Raw genomic sequence first — 22,966 nt, forward strand, 5'->3', positions numbered from 1 at the left:
TGTGATTCATTTTCATACTTTGGTTTTAATGTGGTATTGCAACTGCACTTTGAGTTACAATCAGGTTTAGCTATGTCTTTATCATGTCTAGAAAGTAGCTCTGTGGTAATATCCTAACTGCAGGGCTTCTGGAATCTTTTACTCCTCTGAAAGGACAAATAAATTTAGGAGTTCTGTATAGGTCAGCTGAGAAGATAATATAGCATAATATAGGACTAGAATAAACTCACAGTTACAATGACTCTAGGCACAAGTAAGAGTAAACATGCCAAGCCTTGCTGCCAACTTTAAAAAAGGAGGGTGACATTCAGTCAGCTTCATCCCCAGTAAATCCAGACCACTCATAAAGAGAGTAAACACACCATAGCACACTAATAAGTCTCTTGCTATGGATAAGAAGTAGTATGACAGAAAGAGCCAAGATTTGACAGATTTATAGATAAGACTGTAATCCTTGGAAAAAAACATATGAGGGGACTAAAGTCTTAATAGTGTAAGTAGTGCTACTTCTTATTTTACTGGAGCTTCAGTTATAAATCAGGATCTCCACTGTGTCAAAGAGTACAGTATGGTACTCTTATATACTCTTAGACAGATATGGTAGTGTACAGAAAATAAAAGGCTAACTATTCACCACTGATTTACATAATGTAAATATGAAAATAATTTCTGATAGCAGAGATTATGCTGATTCCTATCACTATGTTACTTTAGGTTGAATTTCTATTATTTTTTACGTAGATCAAAGCCAGTTTTTGCAAATTCTCATCACTATACAATTTCTTTCAGCTTTGGATCTTAATTTCATTCCTCATCTTAAGTTCTGTTGATACAGTCTGGTCACAATGGAAGTGCTGAATTGTAAAATTAAGTTTATTCTAAACTATTACAATATCCTTCAAAGCTTTCCCAGAGTCTACTGGATCATTTGTTTTTTGTTCCATTTGCTATTATTTTTAATTTTTTTGCATTATTGAAAGTCAGGTGCAGTAGCAAAACTCTTTGATGCCAATAGGTGCTAAGCTCCTACTGATGTCAGCAGGAGATACCCAGGATCAGCGCTCCTCAGGTTTCACTGCACAGTCCTTATTGGGTTGAAAAATATAGCCAAAGACTGTGGGAGGAGGAACCCTCAGCAAATATCAGTTGTCTTAACTGCTATTACAGTGACAGCCTTTAGAAATTACAGAGCTACCTTCTCTAAAGATCAAAATGAAAACTGTGGTTTTGTTATAAGCTGCATGAAGTTCAATTAAAATCTATCATGGTATAAAAACTAACTGCTACTACCAGCCTCCAGTATTAATGGAAATTATCTGCATAGCATAGCATAGCATAGCATAGCATAGAACTGAACAGAACAGAACAGAACAGAATAGTTCAGTTGGAAGGGACCTTCAAAGATAATCTGACCACTTTAGGGCTAACCAAAAGTTAAAGCTCATGATTAAGTGCACTGTCCAAACATGTCTTGAACACTGATGGGCATGGGGCATAAACCACCTCACCAGGAAGCCTGTTGCAGTGCTTGAACACCCTCACGGAAAATTAATTTTTCCTTATAACGAGTCTGTATCTCTGGCACAGCTGTGTGTTGTTCCCATGCATCCTGTCATCAGTGACCAGGGAGAAGAGACGGGTGCTTCCCTTTGCCCTTCCCCTCCTCAGGAAGTTGCAGAGAGCAACAAGGTCACCTCTCAGCCATCTCTTCTTCAGACTGGACAACCCAGGTTTCCTCAGCCTCTCCTCATAAGACATGCCCTCCAGCCCTTTTACCAGCTTTGTTGCCCTCCTCTGGATACTTTCAAGGACCTTAACAACCTTTAAATAATGTGGAGACTAGAACATCATGTAATATTTAAGGTGATGCCACACCAATGCTAAATATAGTGGAAGAATCACCTCTTTTACAGGCTGGCGCTCCTGTGTTTAATGCATCCCCAAAAATGTGGTTTGTCCTCCATCAATCAACAGAGAAATTCTATCAAAATATAACATAAAAGATGTGTGAACACTACCTTCTACAGGCATTTAAAATATTTTTTTTCATCTTATTGATCATCTGGAGCTAAAAAGAAAAGTAAATATAAAATCCATTTGCCTTTAAAAAAGACAATGAACAAATGTTTACAATGAGGTATGATGTTCTAGGATCCTGTACAATGATGCTCAGGTTCTTGAGATTTGACTGACCACCACAGCATGAAGTGTTACTAAAAATGTTTTCCTCTCCATTCACAGGCATAGGCTTAAAAACATTCTCCCTTCCTGGGGATTTTCTAGTAAAAAAAGAAATTCTCATTTAAATATTAAAACATACTTGCTGCTATGTTCCCTGCTAATACAATTTATAATAATAGATAATTTAAAGATCATATTGGGTTGTTGAATGGGAAAACTTCCCCTTTTAGTACCTAAATAAGCAATTTCATACAAAAAATATAATAATAGGAGCAAGGAAGGGGCTGTTCATTTGTTCAAATGTCCCCACTGAGGAGATTTGAAAATGGTTCTTTTCTGTATTTTAGTTTATCGAATCTAGTTTTAGAAGTCCTAAGTGACTCATATCTCTTCCCCCAAGAGATTTTTCTGCAAATTGCAATATCAGAACATCAGGGAGTATTCCCTAATTTCAGTATAATGCATCCTTTTTTAAAATTTCATCCTTTTACTCATGATTGTAATCCCCTGGTATCAATCTACATTTTTATTTTTCCTTGATGCATATAGAATTCAAATATTTGTAAGTCCTGCCTTTTCAAAAGAATCCACATAAACTTTCTTCATATATCAGTTCCTCCAGCTTTTAAGATTTGTTATTGCTGTTTTAAATGTCCTGTGTTCAGGAAAAATAAAAATAAAAATCAGGTAACCTGAATTTCAGAGCCATCCCACAAATAGTTACACCAGATCCATACATCAGGGACCACGACTTTCCTAGCTTTTCAGAAGTTTTGTCTACACAAGTTAAATCAGCAATTTTTGTGCTCTACAGTACATTGGAAATTTATTTATTGTCCACAGTCACTCCAGCTTGTTTTCATCGTTACTGGGTTTTAGACTATTCCCCACTGTTGCTAACTGCAGAAAGGCACCTGGATAGAAATAAAAACATGTAAAACTGCAACAACTTTCCTTCTGTTATCAAGTCTGAGGAGTGCTACTAGAGCTGAAAAATTATTAGAACTAATGTGGGACAGTTTGTGAACAGAGTACCAAAAGATATGCAATTCCATAGCTGCTTCTATTGGCCAGTGTTTTACTAAGTCTCAGCTACAGCTTTTGCTGCCTGTCCCAAGATGTGTGCAGAGGCATAACAGCAGATAAGCCAACTGCTCTTTCTCTGAAATTTCACCTTTTTATTACTGTCATGGTACAGTGGCTGCTGGCAGTGCAGCAAAACAAAATTTGCACTCTGTGCTGGTTGGGGTAACTTGGCCTGATATGCACTGTGAACCTTAATTGAAAATGAATATCTTACGTCCTGAATTTCACGTCATGTAACACCCAGCATTGAATAAATGGTGTCTTCAGAGTGACTGGTCACAAGGGACTACCTTTATGACTAAGGATTACCAATGTAAAAAAAGATTATTGGCTTAGGTCTATTGTACTTGTGTCAGAGTTAGTCATTCAAAGCCTAAATATGTAAAGAACAAAATGCAGAGGCAGAAATGGAGATACAGAATCACATATCCAGAGAACTAGCTCTGCATCTGATCAACTATGTACTCTACAGGGCTGTGTAGAATATGGTATTTAGCTATGAAAAGAAATCAAATTGAACAATGCAGCTGTGTTTTTTGCTTTTTGAGACATGGGCTTCCTTCCAGTAAAATATCAAGATGTTAATTTAAGTGTGATGAATCTTTAAAAATGGCAACATAAAATAGTCAATGGTACACACTGAAGGGGCGTATCTTCAGCAGCAGGAGACAATGCCAAGAAACTTTATGAGAAGCACAGATCAAAGATAGGAAGAGACATTAGAACAGATAAAGGAAACCTATAAAAATATTTTCAAAATAGTTGCTAAATACTGGACTTAGGAAAGCTATAGATGCTGAATGGACTCCTTAATTATGAATAATAGAATAAAACTACTTAAAAGCTACCAATTAGACTTCAAATACTAACTGCAACTTTCAGTTCCTGACACTGTAATAATTTCATTAGCTGAATAGGGTGATGAAGGCAGGCTAGTTTCTGGTTTTGACAGTGCATTTGACTTAAGAACTCTATTTTCGTGATCATACAAAACAAGTACAAGTATTTGTACTGAATCTACTGAACAGATTCAGATGAAACATTTTGGTACAGTGTTAACAGCCAGGTGAAAGTGATGCCTCCTTTTTTCAAACTAGCTCAGTAGCTAGGGCACCCTTTCCCACAACATAGAAAGCAACTTTCCATTCTCAATAAACGGTCAGTGAATCATCTCCAAATTAACACAGACTGCCTTTGAGTTATTTTTGAGGAGGAGAAGCTCAGAATACAGTATTTAAGTCATCTGCCTGGATCTGCTACTAACTTACCAGTGAAGAGATTGCAGAATAGACTGAAAGCAGCACACCCTTCAGGTAACATGTAAGGTTAGATCACCTTCCTTTTCTACAAAACATGCAGGCTCAGACTAAAAGAGAACCGCAGCCAAGTTCTCATGACGTAATGAGCAGCAACTGTTAGAAAACAGTTTGGAAATGATATCAATTCCTTGCATCTCCCTGTCTGGCAAGGATGCTTAGAAGAAGTCCATAGCTTCCATTACTTTTGTTTCATTTGTACTACTGTACAATGAAATAAACCATGTAAAACTGCTCAAACCAGTAATACCTAATTCATTCTCAAATAATTTTTTGATTTATTTATTGAGTCAAAAGTGAATCTTTTGTATTTCTACTGAAGTCATTACTAAAGTAATGCTGTAGCTGTGTTGGGTGTAGGCATTCACCATTTATTTGCCAATTTGTACAAAAATTCCTAGTAAAACTAAACACTAATCTCATTGGGATTTTAGCATATCTTTGAAAAGCAGCATTTTAAATGTACTCAGTTGTTCTCCAGAACAATAGTATTTCCTCTCTGAAAATCAGAAGCCAGGAATCATAGCTGAACAGTTATTCACTGCACCAAAAAGACCATATCTGATGGCCATTATCCTGAAAGTGCTGTTTTGTTTAAGTGAATGGATCCTATGTCTTCAACTTAAGCTTGTTTACAATTTTTTGGAAAACACTCTTTAAAAACTCATTTTCATGAGCTATTATATGCTCAGATGGGAGTTTATTACTAGGATAACATATTTTCAACCAATTTCATTCAAAATTATAGATTTTATTTATTTATTTTTTTAATCTGGGGAAGAGAAGGACTATTGCCCTCTGCAGAGGAAGCTTCTAATCTAGTATAGAAAATGCCCACAAAGGTACCTCTCATGAATATAGCTATCCAAGTCAAATGACTTCAATTTCTTCCTATATTGAAAAAAAGGACTTGCGAGACTGTATAATAAAGAATCTTTACAGAAATATAATCTATTCCTATGTGGAAAAAAAAAATGCACACAAGGAACAAATCCTGAAGTTCTCCCTCAGTACATGAAACTTAAACCAAGAGCTGTTAGCTATAATCCCAGCCTTTGCTTTGATCTGAGTTCCCTCATGTCCTCAAGAGCTGGCACTAGGAATGCCGTTGGAATGGATAGCTGGTTTCTGGGACAGAGGGCAGGCAATGGTAAAGGACTTCCCATTTTGGAAGCAGCCCATATCTATGCTAGACATTAGCTACTGTGACACTGCAAGTCTATTTATAAAATCTACACAACTAGCCCATAAAATCCTTCTGGAACCGACCTGATCACTCCTGGGTATGGCACAGAGTCATTGCCTCTGTACAAGAAGAAACATGGGATGCTATAGGATTTCTGAAGGAAGAAACAGAATGAAAGCATGACTCTGTGAAACAGATAAAGGAGAACTATAGTACTTTACAGTGATATTAAAACTGCAAGTGACAGGGATGAAGAATTCAAACTGAGGCTAATGTTTTTCAAATTTTTTTTGGTGCTCTGACAAAAGATACTGTAAAACCAGGTTATCCCATAATACTGAAACTTTTGAGAATAGCAGAAGCTGTAATTTAAGAAGTCTGCTTTACTGAAGGAGTAAAAGAGAAAGGTATTTGTGAAAATCTCTTTTGGCTATTAAGATATATTTTAGATTTTTAAAAAATATCATTTTCTGACAAAGACAATGGAAAGGGCAACCTTCTGGATAAACAAGGCCTAGGTTGACCACTTTTCAAAATATGACACACAAAAAAAGCCTTGAGAAATTATGATTAAAATTATGACTTTTTTTTTTTTTTTTTTTTTTTTTCTCCCCAGAAACAGGATGCTCTGTTCTTATGGCAGAATTTCACCTGAGGAACTCAAATGCAGAAATACAAACTAAGATATTATAAAGCAGAAGCCTTCACTACTGCAGAGCTAATTTGGTAAAACACTTTTTTTTTTTTTTTGCTTAAATTGCACAGACATTCATGTGCTGACCCTGCAACCACATCCACATGAACATGAATGTGCAAGTTTGCACAGTAAATATTGTAACTGTCCCCAGTGAAATATGCTTGAATACAAGGTTAGCTCCATATGTAACCATGTAAGGGTAGGGATTTTATGGAAAGTCATTAGCAATGTCTGCAGTGGCAAGACCAACCAACAAACCAAACAAATAAACCAAACAAAACAACCAACCAAACAAACAAAAAACCAATACCTAATTATGTGTACACTGGTCAGTGGAATCCAATTGAGAGAGCCCCAAGTTAGCACCCAGAGATTCAGCTATATTCATCTTGCAATCAACATTACTGCTCTGCTTCTCCCTGCATTGTGATGCTCTCCCAGTTTGCCTGGTCCTGACTAAGGCACCTCAGTGTGCCTGCAGTGAAGACACTTCCCATTATTCATCAGAAGAAAGTGTGCAACTCTGGGGCCAGCTGTTGTGATGCTGGTATTGATTGTGGAGACTATGACTGGCAAACACTAATCTGTAGGTGTCTGAGTTACCCTGTCATTCCTATCTGCACAAACAATTTCTGTTCAGCTTATGAAGAAAGAGGCTGATAACATTATGCTGAGATTATGTGAAGATAGACATTTCTATTGAGATAAATATAAGAAGGCTATTTTAGTCTGAATCAGTGTTACTAAATTGCTGAATATGCTCTTTTAAAATATTTAATTATCTTTTGTTCAACTGAACGAACACAAGCTTTTTTCTTTTCTTTTTCATTATGAAACAGGGGACTATAACAAATGGCAGAATTTTATATTTATTTATTTGGTGTGTCTAGTACATTTGTTTTTCATATAACTATAAAAATAAAGTGAAAAATAATGACAAAAATGTCACAGTATATAAGCTATGTTCACTTTAACTGTTGGCTATCTTGACAGCTTAAATTCCTTGGGTCAAATTTACTTCAGAATGAGTGGAAACAATTCCCTTTGAAAATCAGTAGGTATTAAGCACTCCTTCTTTAGGTATAAATTTACTCTTCTTATCAAAACACTTTTGTCAATGAAGAATACACGATGTTCTACTTACATGCCAAATAAGCCTCACTTAAATAAATTCAGTTTTATGTTACATGAGCAGAACAAAATCTGACACTAACATGGGAAAATACTGAGGTTAAAAAAACAACAACTCTAATGTAAAATGATAAAGCCAATACACTGACATTCCCATAATCAAAAGCATGTAATAAGACATTTTGTGAGATCAATCAAAGCTTGAGAGGTGATTTTTGCAAACCTGTTTTGGAACATTTTTGCAGTCAGTAAAGAGAATATGTTAAAATGTACACTGAATCTTCATGCCTAGCCCAGAACTATGAAGTATTGAAACAAATAATGTTCTGCATTTTGTTGTAAACATGCATATTTTATTTCTCTGAGTACCAAAAAGAAAATAATTTATCACAACAATAATCAACTGAGGAAAAAGTTGTGTTTTCTCCAGTGACATAAAAATACATATGCCACAAAAAAGTATTATTAGGAATAATCAGTGTCTGGTAAGAAGGAAATTAAAATAGTATGGAAACAATAAGGAGATGGCAGTGAAAGGCAGAGACTCTCTTGCTTTAGAGACAGACTGTGGATTGGCTCCTGAAAGCCTGAGTTAATATTTGCTAACCCTAAGCACATTCAACAGCTTCAGATTTTCTTCTTTTAGTGGGGCCACTGCTCCTTTTGTGTGAAGATAGAGCAAAGCTGTGAATAATGCCTAAGAGCAAAACTAAACCAGAAATAAATGACTTTTTTTAATGTGAGACCTTCAACCTCAATTCCAGTTCCCCAGAGGCCAGCTTTGAGTCCTTGTCACATAATGCTCTCACAGATTTCAACTGGGGATAAAGATGGTTCTGTACAGAAACGATGAAGAAACTGCTACTGAGAAAGGTGAGCTTACAAGTCTCTTTTGACAGTGGTGAAGAGAAGTTAGAGCAATGTCATTCAGAACAACCAATTTAAATAAATGGACTGCAGTTACTAGAGATAGCAAAGGCAAACTACACAGCTCTTCAGTGAGTCAATGAAGGCTACTGCTTAGCTAAAGTGCTCAAAATTAATTAATTTTGGGTGTGATGCAAGATGTGCTGAACTGTTCAGAATGTATTTGTTTCAAATACAGAGTACTGAGCCCTTTAGAAGAATTGTTCTGATCCAGTCAGAAAAAAAGGGGAGGGGGGGCAACAACAACAACAAAAAAAAGAATAATCCACATGCAATAGATAATAAAGAAGAGCTATTTTACATGGATAAATTATGGTTCCTCTCTGCATTTTAAGGGAATTAGGGGGCAAAGGAAAAAAACACTAGACTTCTTATTTTCTTAGTGACTGATGAAAGTAGTGCAAGTGTTAAGGTTGCCAAGAGTTAAGGAGGAATGTCCCAGGAAAGGAATGAAATTAACCACTTCTCTGATATGGACTGAATATTTGAGCAGAATTTTGACTAACATTTTATTCCTCTTCTGAAGTAAGATTTCCACTTCTTTTAATGAGCTTTTTTTTTGTTTTTTGTTTTTGTAATTGAAACTTGTTTAACGTCCATTGTGATATTCCATAGAAACACACTTTGCATAAGTTTATAATATACATAGTCATTTTTCAAGTGTTTTATACTTAACACTGCACTACTTTCTTGCATGCCCATACCCCCTCAAAAGTTAGAACTCAGTTTTTCTATTTCATAGCTAAATATGAATTTGAAAATGTAAATTTATTGATATAGTATATATTTTATCGGTTTATTATGTCAGCTTACATCTTTGTATCTATGTTGTTCTTTGTACATCTCAGCATTCATACTTTTAAGAGACCATCTCATGGTGACTTTGAAAATGCAGTGCCTCACTGTTTCCACTCTGACTGCAAACATTAAGTTGTTTTGCCTTTTCACAGAATCACAGAATTTCTAGGTTGGAAGAGACCTCAAGATCATCGAGTCCAACCTCTGACCTAACACTAACAGTCCCCACTAAACCATATCCCTAAGCTCTACATCTAAACGTCTTTTAAAGACTTCCAGGGATGGTTTGGTCATGAAAGAGTCAACAAAGCTGTGATAGGTTTGGTTAATGACACATGAATACAGCATGTAAAAAGAAATAAAAAATACTGGGGATATTATGTCTTATTAGAGAAGTTATGAGATATTTTGCTGGTTTACCTTCCATTATGGAAGATAACTGAATGGATGGAGCTTTCATAATTTATCAAGATTTAGAGTAGATCTTTCTCAGCAAAACACAAACACATCCTTGCACACCACTCATCTGCCAAAACTACATACAAATGGAATGTAACGTATAAAGGTATAATTATTTGTTTAACTCTTTACAGAAAGATTTGTATTTTACAAGCTTGTAGCAGTCTTATGTATATTAATAGTGTCTACGGCTGATCTGTCACTTTTCCATGAAAAAATATTTTTCTACTGCTTTAAAATACATTAATATCATTTAAAGTTACAGAAATTTATTTGCTAGAATCTAACAGAAATCTAATCTCCTTATGAATTACTTTATTAAAGGCTTCATATTTAATTATTTACTACTTGCATTAAATTCACCAAGACTATTTTTATAAGTGAAGGATATCAGAAGAATTTATACAATATTTATCCCACTGCCTTATCAAGTAAATTAACTTGCAAAGTGCTTGTGTATGGATTAGGTAAGACTCATGTTTCTATTAACAGCACAAAAACGAGCGTTCCCTTCTTATTTTTTTTTTTCTCCTCAATCAACAAACAAAAACACAAAAAGAATCTTACATCAACTAATATTGATTGTTGGTATATACTTTAAATCCTCTCATGAAAAAATATACCTCTTTAAACTAGAAAGGTAACATTTCTCTCTTTTCTCATCCTCTTGCAGCACAAAACACTAAAATATGTTAATTCAAGTGCTTTGAAATTAACTTTATCAATGAAATAAAAATAAAACAATACCTTCCCATAAGTTTAAAAGTAATTTTGGAAATATTGGATTTGTTCCTCAAAAATTTGAGATTCACGGCATAATAAGGAATATTATTGTAGAGAAGTCTTTTGCCTTTGTACATATTTATCTCTGTAGAGCTTTACAGGAAGCACCTACACAGTGCAACATAACATTAAATATAGCATAGCATATAAGATTTTATTATATTGTGTTAATGTCTTTGTTATCATATTTATTTATTTGGCATACTAATATTTTATATGAAATAACATTCAGTAGCTTCTTGCCTCAATTTTAAAATAATTTTATTTTTTCCCTCATCAGGATAAGGAAGAAATTTCTACAGGACAGTTCCTTTCTACAGGAATCCAGAAAATCTTTCACTGTATGTATACAAGTTCAAATTCACATTCAGCTGTACATGACAAAACAGATTTTAGACTAAAAAAATCAATCTCATAACTACAGAATAAATTCAAGTTATATCTAGATTTTCAGTAAACAGTAGATTCAAGACAATGATAGTTCTAGAGAAAAGTTAGGTTGCTAACACAAGTTAAAACAGTTTGTCGGAAATTCCTACTGCCTTTTAAATTGTGCTCATATTTAAAGCCATGATGTCAGGAAAAAATGCAGGAGGCAAAGGAAAAATTGTTGTAAGAACATTCATCAAAAAAAAAAAAAGTTACTCCCATATGTCATTACAAAGCTAGCAGCTGTGCTGATGAAATCACAATTCCTTTTGGTGACATCCATATGGAATGCAGAGCTTTGACATTCCCCTTCAGTAAAAGCCACGGTCTGATTTTTTACACCTAGCTGCATTAGGCAATTGTCAATTCTACTTGCTGTTTTATTCCAAAGTAAAAATGTTGTGGGGTGCATATCTACATGAAATCCGGAATTACATTTGGTATGAAATATGTTACAGTGGGCTTTGTTTCTGATACAAATAAAATTCTCTGTATCACAAAAAACATAGAATATAGAATCACAGAGGGATTAAAGTTGGAAGGGACTTGAGGTTTCTTGTCCCCCTTCCTGATGAGGGCCAGCTGTGAGATTAGACCAGACTGCTCAGGTCTTTATCCAGTTGGGTGTTGAAAACCTCCGAGAAAGTAGACTGCACAGTCTCTTTGGGCAATTTGCTCCAGTGCTTGGCTGTCCAAAGGATGGATTCATATAAGTTTATAACAAAATTTAGGTGTCTCAAATTTTCTCAAATTGACTTACATTTTTGCTACTCTATCTGGAATGTTTTAATTTTTATTTCTATACTCCCCACGGCGTTTTGTTTGTTGTTTTGAAGGAAAAGTCATGACAACTTTGGGAGTATCTTGAGAAGGGAGTCCTGCTTGTTTTATACTTCTCATGGATCTTGTGATCTCTTAAGGGATCTTTTAAGAATTCCACTTGCTGATTCTTCAAGTCTGAAAATGGCCTTTTTGCATTGCACAAAAAAAGAAATTTGAAATTATGAAGCTCCTTTTTGCACAGAAAATGTGATAGAGAAAATTCTTATAGTCAAGGTGAAAAAATAAATTACTACACAAGTCATACTAGACAGCCACGATCATTGTTTCTGATTTAATTAATCTATAGATTAGCATATGACAAAGTCAGTGGAAACAAAACGTGGAAATAAAGTCAGAGGTGATGCTTCCACCCTATGAATGCCTACAGCATTTTGAAATACTAAGAAAAATCAGGGAAAAAAATAATGAGGGAAGTGGGAAAAACAGGAAATACTAAGGAAAAGCTACAGACAATTTTAATACAGGGTTTATATATGGGACGTCACGTATATCAAAATAGAATCACATATGGACCAGGTTGCTGCACAGGTTTTCAAATTTTGTGCCTATCTACACTAGCTATTTCTTACTGCCATTTATATGGAAACAAGGTGAGTACATGCCCTTTTTATTTAAGCTGTATAGTTTATGTGATATCATAAAATGGTACAGTGAACAAATAGATATTAAAGTAGAAGAAATAAATGGCAACAGACTGTACCTATTACGTAGCCTACCAGCTTTCCTTAATTGCCCAACTGCCATCGCAAAAGAAGTAAGACTGCTAGAATTTCCATTTTAAATTACATTAGGCTAATGAAGGCAACTGGAAGCACCTGTCAGTAGTAACAAATACTAATGTACCAACAGTAAAGACAATAGGATTTTTAAAAGTATATTATTCTTCACATTCTCTGTTTTATGATATATGCAAGTCACCTCAGCAAGGATTGAGATTGCCACGGCTGTAGGTGTGCTAATAGGTTATAACTGTCCTGAACATCCTCACCTGGGACCTCCACCCACACCTCTGCCCAGGGGCATGGGGGCCCATTTAAGCTCAGGATGGGGCTATGCTGTTGTGCTGTATGGAGCCTTGTTGCTGGCTAGAGTTGTTGGGTAGCCCCCAAGCTTGGCTTGCTGCTGCTAAGAGACCTTGTTGGCAGTTCTGCCTGCTATGTTTAGATCCTTGTGAGGCTGAGCTCCACTGGTAAGAATTACAGGTCTGTGCTGGGTTGCTGCTTGGCTGCTGGCTTGTCCCACTTGTGGAGCTGCATTGCTCTTGCTGCTCCTTGGCAGAGATGAAGGTCTAAAATCTCTAAGTATCACTGGCAGAGCCTTCTAGGCTGCAGGTGGGAAGAGTGGAGAAGCTGGCACTCCCGGGAAGTGTGCAAATAGGCTGGAGCCTTATAGCTCTTATTCTAAGCAGCAATGTCAGCTGTAGCATGACTTGAAATATAGTGTTCTCACTGAATTCTGGAATAAAAGATAATTGCTCAGAGCATCTCCTGACACCTACTTTTTTTTTGTGGGTGTGTGTGTGAAAACTGAAATGTTTGAGGCTTTTAATTACTAGTAAAAGCAGTATTCAGTAGTGTAAAATAAATACAAAACAAACAAACAAAAAAAAAAAAAAAAAAAAAAAAAACTAGGAAGTATCCACTTGCAGAATACCTGGACAGTTAAGTGTTTGTCAAACCCCAGTTCCACTTACTTTAAAACACTCAGCAAGGTTTGAATTCCATGATGAGAGCATTTGAGCCTTGACTACTTAGCTCCTTCATAAGATCTGCTACTGTTGCTCTGTCAATGTCACATAGTGGTGGGAAGCTTAGTGCAGAGAGGTTACAAGAACTTTTGTCATGTATCTCCTCTGGCTTTGGTCTTGGGAGACTGAGACAACATAGCAGCAGGAATGCCAAGAGCCAGCATATGCAAGCATTCCTTTCATCGTTAACATTGTTGGACCAGCACTGTGTGATAGTAGTGAATGTTAAGAGACTATAAGTATGTCAAGAATTCACAGAGCAGACAGACTTGAAGCTGTCTTAGGATTTGGACATTTGTTATTGGGAAGGCTTGAAAATTAAAGCAACAGCTGATTTTATACAGAAGAACTAAGCATTAGCAGTCAAAATTTATTTCATACCTTGCTTCAGAGTACCTACTGATTGAATGGCAAAAATGGCTCTCTTCATAAAAGCAGAAATAAAATCAACTTTTTTTTTTTGGTAATAGTAGCATAGTTCTACTGGTTAAGAATATTTATGTAAATATAAATCTTCTGCATTTATGCTTAGGCTTGTTGCTTTGTCAATAACACCTGCCTCTTCCTAGTACTTAGTATACATGTATATGGCAGTAATGACTTAGTACCCTAAAGCAGAGATGCCATCTTGTAGAGAGAATGGGTACACCATTTTGGCTAAGACTCTGTCTCAGTCTTCCACAGAGATGGCCTCCTGCAAGATGCTTACTTGGCTGTACTGCTCCCTCAACAAGGTTGCGCAGAAATAGCTTACTGGTTTGTGTAATAGATGCAATAAGCCTGTCAGCTACTGGAAATCAGGACACTTGCCATGCATTTTGATACATGCATACCATGTCTAACTATTATGTAGGATGCATGTTACACTTAAAATTCAAATCTATTTCTAAATGAAAATATTCAAGCTACCTGTGATGTAGTTTTACCCATTCGTTCACTTTATAAATACAATTGTAGGATTTTAGTCTTACACCATTTGATTCCCTTTTTTTCGATATGGTGCAAATCATTTCACTGAATGGATTTCATTCAGGGAACTGAATGGATTCCCTGATGACTGTGTTTTAGAAGCCTTTATTGACTGTTTTATATAGTGAAGAAAACAACGCACAATCAGTGTTAAATCATGATATAAAAACACCTATAAAATTGACTGCTGTGTTTTTCAAATGACATTTAAATCCTGATTTATTTCCATGAATGAAACCCTTCTGGGATTCAGGCTGAGACAGGTGTGTAGTTACAACTGTAGTTATTTAACTACACAAACTTGCACCTACGCTTGCCCAATGAAGTCCCAGTTTCAGAGCCCAAATGTTGCTTGGCAGCCACAAAAATTGACAATTTTTACCCTGCCTGTTAGATATCAGGGCTAACATAAGGAGAGATGTATGGAAGCTTAAAAGCTAATATATGTTCTCACACCATTATTTCACTCATACTGTAAGAAAAAAAGTGAAGTAGGAAAAAAAGCTGGCATTGAAAATGGGAAGTAATACTTATTTATGGCAATGTGTATGTTATAAATGTCTCCTAAAGCCTTAATATTGATGGTCCAAATGAATTAAAAATTTTCCATTTGTATCTACAGTAGCAGTAACATGTGCCTTCTTAGGTGCTGTGAAAGAATGAATTTACAAACAAGAAATCCTCTTACCAATAACATGATATCTGTAGTAACAGTGTTAATTTACAGGCAGAAAATCCATTTTAAGTGGAATTAAAACTGAGAGTATATTTCTCTAATATAAGCATCAAAAACATTTTTGGAGATGTAGCAATTGTCTTAAGTACTAAGATCACAGGAAGTTTAAAGATGAGGTCATATATATGGAAAACCCCGATGCTTTGAGCAATAAAGTGTTTAATGTAGCTGAAGTAATGTTTTCTTTATAGTGATGGTATGTACTCAGTACAGGCCCATCATTGGTTCATTATTATCAGATGGAATGGTATTTTGTAGTTCTTAAAATTGAACAATCTAGATGTTAATTACCAATATTTCTTCCATGGTATATTTATTTTTTTCTAAATTATCGTGACAAATCCTGAATTTGTTTCTGTGCAAATAATTTCATTTCAGGTAGTCCAGGCTTGTTCTAAAGCAATGGAATACCTATGCTATTAAAAACATTGCCCCCATTAGCATGTTTAATACTACTGAATTTTTCAAGATGCTTTTCATCTCTTTATTCTGTCTATTGTAAAATGATCTGGCTTAAAGTAAAGATTGTTTGCTTAGTATGAGCCACAGACTTCTGGTAAGTTATTAGTGCCTATAAGATATGAAGATAATCATTAGCAAGCCACAAACAGTGACTTTCTATCTTAGAGAAAGACAGAAAAAGTCAAAGATTAAGAGGACAAAGAAAAAGAAAAACTAAAAGGATGAGCATTTATACTGGCAAGACATAGCATGTTACTTTATTGAAATTCCATGTTTTTTCCTGCAAGAACTGTATATGGTTCAGTTTTTAGAACTTAATTTCACAAAAATAAGAACTGCATCTTGTTCTTACTTTTTTGGCTTGAGAAATCTACACTGGTGAATGGCAGTTTCTGCTGAGCCCAGGTTCATATCAGTGGATCTTGCATAATACACATGCAATGCAGTTCTTTGGTACCAGACACTGAGGTGCTGTTATGAAAGCATGCATGAATTCACAAACATTTGATACATGAACACAGTTCAGCTTGTGGTCTTGCCATCTGTAGTTCAAGGTTAATACCTTTTTATATTGAAGCTCACAATGCAACTGAGCGTCAATTAGCTGTAATGATATCATAGATAGGACATTCACATGAGAAATAATTGAAAACTGTGGCTTTACTTACATAGAGACTGTCTTCAAATTTAGTCAGCCCAAGGTTTTAAAAAACAAACCTCACTGTTGAGCAGAATGTCACAAAAAGTTTTAATGAGACTTTTTTGCTGTGTTCTTGCCCTCACTATTATTCTCCCCCACAGTCCACTGTACTATTCTGTGTCTTCTGCACTCTATCTGTATTCTGTGCAGTAGACTGAGACTGTTCAGACTGCTTCTTGTCCCCATTTAAATCAATAACAAAACTCCACTTTGAAGCTTGGGATGTTTTCCTAGTTTTAACATTTTTTTTTTTTTTTTTAGCCCTTCTAGTTATAAAACTATTATAAGGTCTACTGAAACAGCAAAATAATCTTTTAGTATGGTAATGAACAGTGATGCCTAGTTTTTAAATGTGAGGAATTCCGCAAGAGACCCCAGTTACCATACAACATATTTTCTTAATAGAAAGCAGCCTCTGAGACTGTCTATGGCAAGGCCAATTGATTTAACCTCAGAGATCAGACACACTCTTTAAAGCTTTTCCTCTTCAGTGTACCTAAGAAGAGCTACTTGAAAGGATGAGCGAGTTCTGGTCTCATCTCTATGAACTATTATGGCTAAAATCTGGGTTTATGGAAAACAAGTATAACATTATGTTCCTAGCTGCAGTAGCACAGCATTAGTTACCTGTTCTTTTGATGTCATTATGTGAAAGCTCTTAAGTTATAGAAGTAACTGTAAACAACAATGTCCAAAGATAGCTGGATTTTTAAAAATAAATACAATGCATCTATAGTTCTTTTTCTTTCAAATGAGCACAAACATATAGGCCTACTGTTAAACCTATTGGCAAATACCTACTTAATCAGTTGTTAAGGAGAGTTCTGCCATACAGTCACTTTTCTGACAACCCACAAATAATTGCTTAGGTAACAATTTTCCAAAAAATTTGATAAGAGCTTTTGTACACTATTACAAAAAGCAACAATTTCCCCTACTGTAGCAAACAGTAACCTGACAAAAATGGAGTTAGCAAAAATGAGGATTGCTGCCATAGAACTTTTTTTTTTTTTTTTTCCCAAGGCACTAATGAAGTCAGAATGTAATCTTCAACCATGCAATAAAATGCTCTAACATTTATGAATACACCTAAAGAAACTGAAGCAGAGCTTTATCTGATAATCAGAAACTGTACACATTGTTTCATTCTGCTTCTGCATTGAAACTGATAGGGATTGATGTAGATGGCCATTAAACAAAATATCAGGAGAGGAGAACGTGAGTTATTTCACCTATCTGACCTTTGCCAAACAAGTTAGAATTATTCATTTGAAGGTAAGCCTTCAACTGTTTGCACAGCAATACATTTTCAGGAAAAAGGGGCAGGGGAACAACTTGCCAGAATACAAGCCAAATAAGCATATATGTTTCCATTCATATCTTGAATTTTTGTATGTGTGCTTGAGCTAGCAAGTAGTGGGTAGTCTAGCAGAGTCGGTAAGCTGGAGCTAATGGTTTGTGATGCTGTGACAGCCATGGGCTTTATAAAGCTGCAGATGTCTTCACCTGTACAAAGCTTGACAAAGTGTTTTAACAAAACAGACCCTCAGAACTCAGAGATTCTCCATCTCCACAAACTTGTTTCAGTAAGTCCAGAAAAAAAAGGAAAAAGTGGTGGGCCTACCTATAAAAGGCATGAAAAAAATATGTTTTTGAAACAGAATGGGGTAATAGAGACAATGTACATGAAATTAGTTTAAAGGCAGAAATTTGGTTAGTAAATCACAAAGAAGCTTTAATAAATAAGGAATGTGGTTTATTGTGTCTGACAAACCAGAAAGAGAAATGCAGCCTATCCCTTAGTCCCACATTTTAAACTATGCATCTTATGATTACAGCCATAAACAACGGATGCAGTGTCTGTACATCGGAAAACAAATAATAGTTCACTTTTTTAGGAACTATCTGTAGGAAGAACATACAATTTAGTCAACGAGGGAGCTGGAATAACCTCTTGTGTGTCCCAATGACTATACTTTAGTATTTAGCAGAAGGAATGCTTTTGTTCTTTGTGTGCTTTTTCTCTTCTATCTTATCTTTTTTTTTTTTTTTTTTTTCTTAAGTGTGGAATGCTTCTGTTCTTGCACCTGGTCATACAAACAGTACCCCACTATTTTTACTCTTACCCATGGCACTCTTTTTCAGGCAGCTTCAATTGCTGTGTTCTCTGACCAAGAAGACAAGCTTCTGACCTCTGCCACTAATGCCAATAGGCAATCAGACTACATATAATGCTGCAAGTAACGATTTACTCTACTGCCTATAATCAAAAATTGTACAGCAGTCCCATCCAGAAATTCAGCCCACTGACTTTATAATAAGTATGAGATGGCTACTGAATTAATGTGGGAACTTGTATTATGTTTTTTTTTTTTTTTTTTTTCTTTCCGAAAACCTCAACCTATTAGCAGAACAGCCAACGTATGTAAAAATATTAGATGGCTTTTGAACACTTCTGAAATTTTCACTGGTTAACTAAAGAAAAGATTTCCTTAGAGTAAGTTCCATCATCATCACAAATACTTTTCCTGCTTTACAGAAGATAAACATTTTGAAAGAAGGAAAAGATGGAATAAGAACTTGTGTGTCTAGGGCCCGAATGTCTTTATGTATTCTGACAATTCCTATTCAGTTTACAGACAGGTTCAGAGGTGAAAACAATTGCTCAGTACTGAAAAGCTGGAAAAAATAACATTTCCAAATTAAAATGTTAGTCAAACTGAGTATTGATGTTGACATTGATTAAGCCACCAGCCTTAAAGAAAATTTTCAGATCTTCAAGTTTTGTGAAAGTACTGGTATTCCAGCATGATCAACCCCATGGGGTATGTTTGTTCCTCTCCGCCTGAATACACTGTTATGCCTAAGTAAACTATTATGTTTCAACATCCTCTTCATATACCATCAAGTTAAGGTTGTTATAGACATATTATGCTTCCCAGTTTCAAAACTGGACTTCACTAAGGGGAAAAGAAGTACAGGGAGGAACAAATTGGAATGATGTTTGATGGGAAGTTGTTTTTTGTTGATAAAGGCCTAAGAATACACTCTCATAAGGATCCCTTTTTTGTGTTTCCAGAATCCTGTTGTGCTCCTGCCTAAATATAAGTACCTAGTGGCCTAATGTTCTTCTGTTATTGAAACGTAACAGCACTGAAAGTGTGATGTAATCTCTGAAGGCTGGAAAAACAAAGGAAAGACACTTTTTTTTAGATTGTTTTCTCATTCTGCTATACTGGAAAACACCAGAATGATGTTGCTAAGTATCTTGATCCAGTAGACCAAGATTTTGTCTTATCTCTAATATATCTAAACATTACATCTACCTAATTGTTCTAAAGAAATATGTATTTTTCAAGGTAACTACACTATTATTCTGATGTTGCACTACTTGGGATATTTATTTCTCTTCAAAGTATAGTAGACAAAAATTATTTATGAACCACAGTCTGTGCTATGTTTCTTGCTGTTTTTGCCTCGACCTCAGTAGTACTTAGTAGTCAGGTATCAACTAATTTCACTGTGATCTCTGGTTATTCAGGCCTCCAGAAAATTACATTTCATGTCATTTGTATTGAGGACATACACAGAATTTCTGGATGTTGATGCACAGGTAACAACTTTGCAGGGCAAAATGTAGAACTTCTGATTTTCAGATGTTCATCTGGTGGCAAGATTTAGCTCTGGAAGTAAGCACTTCACATTACAAGGTATAATTACTAAGCTGCCAACCTATCTACGTATTAGAATGACAATTAGTGTGCTACCTTTTGTGCTAGTTATGTTTAGCACTCAAAGGAATATAGGGTCTATGCTGACCACACAAATACTAAGATGTGAGTTAGACTCTCCATTCAGTTCCATTTAGTGTTTTTGATACTACAACAATTACATAGAGGAAAAATAAAACTTCCTTGCAGAAATCTTAATATACAGTGTCGCAGTACGAAAAATAGAAGAGAATAATATTCTAAAACTATCATTAAGAACTTGAAATTAACAATAAGAATTGAAATTAACAATTGAAAAGAAACTCTGGCTCAGTATAACAGCATACTAAATAATCACTTCTTCAAACATCCAAGTGATCAACTTTTATTCTTCCGTAATCTTCTTTATTTGTTCCTGTTCCCTACAAGACAACCCACGTTTTACACGTAACACAATGTCTGTTTATGGATTTATATTGCATTAAGAAAAAGGAAGTAATTATCTACTGTCATATGCCCCATCAAAATTAGTCAGTTCATTTGGTTGGTTTTAGCTATACAACAGCTAAAATATATATACAGCTACACAGAAAAATAGGAAATCAATTGAATTGCTAATATGCTTTGATCTAATATGTGTTTTGATTAAACTGGGGTAACATACTGTAATTCAATCCACAGATTTCATTTAAAAAAAAAAACACCTTTCTAAACTGTGGCTTCCATTTGAGATGTTGGGGTATAAATCCTTTAAGTAGGGAAGACCAAAATCAACTGTAATTCAGTTTTCAGATAAAACAAATACTTACATTTTTGTCTGAAAAGATTAACATATTCATTTTTCCTGCCATTTATCTTAAACATTGTCATTCTGTTTATCTTACTAGACATTCTGTCATTGTAAATAACTGTAAGACTTTCAGACTTCTAGCACTACAAAAGAGATGTTTCTGCAGTAAATTGCAAACACCACCTAAAAGCACAGGATGTACTATTTCAGGCTACTATGAAATAAAATTACTCCATATTGTACCTGTTGCTTTTAGGAGAAATTTAGGGTGGTAGATGTAATAACAACAGAATAATTTAGTGGTTGGAGTACATAATAGATGTATTCTTGGCACTGTCAGTTAGGTGGGTATATTCATCTCAGACTCAATTCCTTCATACAACTCTTGAAGTAGGTCAATATTACCTTTTAAAAACAGTTAGAGATCATCCACTGAAATACCGCAATAACTTCAGATGATTATATTACATTCATCGCAAGTTCACAGTAAGAAGTGATAAAACAGCTCTGATATCCATTATTAAGAAAAAAAAAAAAAAAAAAAAAAGCTATAAAGGCTGCAAATAACAAATATTAATGCTATCATCTTCTGAACTAAAGTTTGGCCAAACGGTTGAGCTGGACAGTTTATTATGAACTTCTAGATGTATGTACAGTTGCTCTTGAGCCTCATGGGAGGTCAAGCATATTTAGAGACACAGGGTGCTCTCCGTAGTATAGGTGAGCCTTGTTTTCTTACTTGTTTTCTTCCAGAGAAGAAAAAAAACACAACACAGTTCTCCTCCTTCAAACCCTCACATGCACAACTCCCAGACAGCTGTTTTCTTTACTTCCATTTTTCATACTGAACAGAGCTATTTCATTGCTTTCTTCTCCTTCCTCTGTTCTTATGTGTTCTTCCACCTGCTTATGGTAGAATTAAACTTTAGACTGTGAGGTCTTTTGGGCAGCGAGTGTATCTTTCTAACGTTTGCCCTGTAGGGCCAAAGGAGTCTATGGATCTCAAACCCTACAATGGAGAGCATTTATCTTCCTGGCTTGGGTATGGGATTTCCTTTCCACCAGGCTTGAAAGAACCTGCAGGAAGGACTCAACCTGAACAAAATCAAATCAGCAGCCTCTAGTCACTGATTACACCAGATTATTTGCTATTGTTTTGATTGACTCTCCTTGGCCTCTTCTGATCTACTGTTTATTCCAGTCTTTTTTTTTTGTTTCATCTCACATTCTCTTATATGGATTTTTCCTTTTTTTTTTTTTTTTTTTTTTCTTTGAATTAAATATTATGTGAAAATACTTAAATTCAAAGTAAAGCTTTGTACCTTTGGCTTCATGGGCAATGTATTTCTCCACTGGAAAGATGCTAGTACTTACTTATGGAGTATCAAAAAGTGCAGTGAGAGAAAGAGTATTTGTATTGATTTTGTCATGCTAGAAAAAAATGTTGAAAAATTGCCAGAGGTACAGCAAAGAATCCCAAGGCATGAAGGCCTAAGAAAACACCATACAATATGAAACTTCAGGAGTTCAACATGTTTTATCTGTTTAGAAATAAAACTGAAAAGTATGCATTACAGTGCATAAATATCTTTGTGGGAAGGAAATATAATCTACTAAGGAGCTCTTTGATCTTATAAAGAGGGATGTCACTAGAACAAGATGCTGAGCACCAAATTCAAATTGCAAACTCATGCAATTTCAACAGTAAGAACATCTGATCTCTACAGCCAAGCAGACTTCAAATATGGCATGGATGCCTTTGTTGAAGCAAAAATTCAGCCAACATTTGAGCTTTCTCACTTTCAATAAGAAATGCGTTTTATTCAAACACAAGTTAGCCTACAAGAGAGTTGATGGTTTGCTTATCTCTTTGGCTTTGAAATCTCTGAATCTTATCATATTCAGCAACTCACTGTCATCAGTTCTACCAAACTTGCCTGTATGATCTTCTCCTGATTGCACAGTTAGTAACAGAAGAGTCTTTTGAAATACTGAATTAAAATATCAGTAGCTCTT

The 22,966-nt window shown here is 35.3% G+C and overlaps 1 protein-coding gene and 1 long non-coding RNA gene across 2 annotated transcripts in view; one reads left to right on the forward strand and one right to left on the reverse strand.

Annotated features, from left to right (window-relative positions):
• Positions 1-22,966, reverse strand: part of PACRG (parkin coregulated) — a 214,182-nt gene that overhangs the window by 37,722 nt on the left and 153,494 nt on the right. The window lies entirely within an intron of this gene.
• The window catches only part of LOC309876335, a 48,092-nt gene continuing 33,421 nt past the window's right edge, over positions 8,296-22,966 (forward strand). Inside the window, exons 1-2 of the long non-coding RNA XR_014317158.1 lie at positions 8,296-8,470; positions 10,845-10,905. This is a non-coding gene — a long non-coding RNA (uncharacterized lncRNA). The remainder of the gene's footprint in view (positions 8,471-10,844; positions 10,906-22,966) is intronic.

This window comes from Aythya marila (genome assembly GCF_965140915.1).
Source record: "Aythya marila genome assembly, chromosome: 3".
In the NCBI taxonomy this organism is placed as follows: Eukaryota; Metazoa; Chordata; class Aves; order Anseriformes; family Anatidae; genus Aythya; species Aythya marila.